Source organism: Haliotis rubra, unplaced genomic scaffold (genome assembly GCF_003918875.1).
Source record: "Haliotis rubra isolate DU_JTF1 unplaced genomic scaffold, ASM391887v1 Scf602, whole genome shotgun sequence".
NCBI classification, from domain to species: domain Eukaryota; kingdom Metazoa; phylum Mollusca; class Gastropoda; order Lepetellida; family Haliotidae; genus Haliotis; species Haliotis rubra.
In genome coordinates, this window is record NW_025767305.1 from 274,612 (window position 1) to 276,830 (window position 2,219).

The window sequence follows — 2,219 nt, forward strand, 5'->3', positions numbered from 1 at the left end:
TATACTTTGTTTTGTTCTAAAATGCCACAGGGGCTCTGGGGTAGCCAAGTGGTTAAAGCGTCCGCATGTCAGTTCAAAGACCCGGGTTTGATTCCCCACATGGGTAGAACGTGTGAAGCCCATTACTGTGTCCATTGTGGTATTGCTGGAATATGGCCAAAGGCGGTGTAAATCCAAACCTCACTCGTTCAAATATAAGCCACTGTATGGAATAGTTGATTGAGTGTATGACTGGACAGCAGATTGTTGGTCATTTGATTAGGCCACATTGTCTGCAAAGGTTATTATGATGGTACTTTTGTCAGCATCCTGAATCCTGACTGGCGTTCAGCATTGCAGGGATGAAACAAGATCTGATGACATAGTGTCAATGTACTGTGACTGAAGTATCCATGTTAATAATGGACATCTATGAGTGAATTAGTTTAGTTTTACGCCGCACTCAGCAATATTCCAGCTATATGGCGGCGGTCTGTAAATAATCGAGTCTGGACCAGACAATCCAGTGATCAACAGCACGAGCATCGATCTGTGCAACCGATGACGTGTCAACCAAGTCAGCAGCCTGATAACCCGATCCCGTTAGTCGCCTCTTACGACAAGCATGGGTTACTGAAGAATATTCTAACCCGGACCTTCACGGGTCGGACATCTATGAAATGCCGGTATCCACGCTCTTAAGCACGTTTAAGGCTCTAAGACATTACCCAGGTTAACCCAAGCTGCCTGTAAGGCGCTGGAAGGTTAAGTCATTTGATTTATCCCACAGGTTAGATCAGAACAGGAGATAGAATCCACACCTGTTTCTCTCTGACGTTCTATCCACTGACCCACGAGAAATGAGGTTATAGTTTGGTTTGGTTGTTTACGCCGCACGTATCAATATTCCAGCTATATGGCGCATTCTGCAAATAATGGACTCTGACAAGATAATCCAGTGGTCAACAGCATGAGCATCAAACTACACAGTTTCTATACGATGACGTGTGAACCAAGTCAGCGAGCCTGACCACCCGATCCCGGTAGTGTCCTCTTCCGACAAGCATGGGTTGCTGAAGACCAATTCGAACCCGGATCGTCACGGGTAAATAAGGTTATAACATACCTGAATGAATATTGATTGAATGATTGAGTTGAGTTTTACGTCGTATCGGCATTATTTCATTTAGCGACGAGACCAAGTCTGCATAGATGCGCATTGTAAGTACAATGTTTAAAAGAGTTTTTTAAAAACATATTTATTCAGTCCATTTTTATTTAAGAAAATAAAAAAGTCACAGCGCCAACATGAATAAATAATCATCATATATAAAAAACAACAGTCAATAAAGATATGAAAATAATAGAACAAAAATGGTACAGATGTACGGATAAATATATAAATAAATTCATGAACAAAACGGACGGTTGTAGTGGTGGTCTGGTGAACGTTACACGTTGTTTTCTTCCTTCTATGCCTCAAAGCTTACTTCGATTGCTGCAAAAACCTTCTTGACATCTCGCATGATGACGTAGTTCCTTGCGTCAATCTGGGTTGTATCTATGAGATTCCTGACGATCGTGGGCATGATGTCACGAGACACATGTGCAGTAACGCTACGGCCTGGCAATATTGTGTGCAACATACACAACATTTCAACGTTTTTCTGTTCGAGGGATCGCATTTTGTCGGAGTAGGCACTGGCATCAAGGTGAGCAGCTTCCAGGAAGACTCCGATCTTTGACAAACGTTCGATTTCCTTCCTGACCATGTCGTCGATCTGAAGTAGAATATATTATCATCAACATCAGGGTATTATCGCCCTTGTGTTAATTAAGGTTGTGTGTTTCACAAATAAAACGTGATTATGGAATTCCAGGATAAGTGTAGAACTGTAAACTAATCATTGCCATGATTTCAGTCTTTTAAAACATTTTCTGCTGATTTGCATGAGTGAAAACAAATGAAACGTGTCTGTGATATTGTGAAAAAAATGTTTAGGAACATCTAAAATTATTTTTGTTCACATTTTTGCTTGCAAAGTAACATTTTTCCATTTTCTGTTAACACATAGCAATATCAATCGCCAAAACGCAGCAATATTCAAGCAGTATTTACATCAATTTCACATGTAGAATGATCTTATAGGGTATAAAGAGAGCATGGAAGACATGATCTGGTACACAAGTACGAGAAATATGCCACGATTAACAGCTGAAGGGAGAGAAAGAGCCATTGG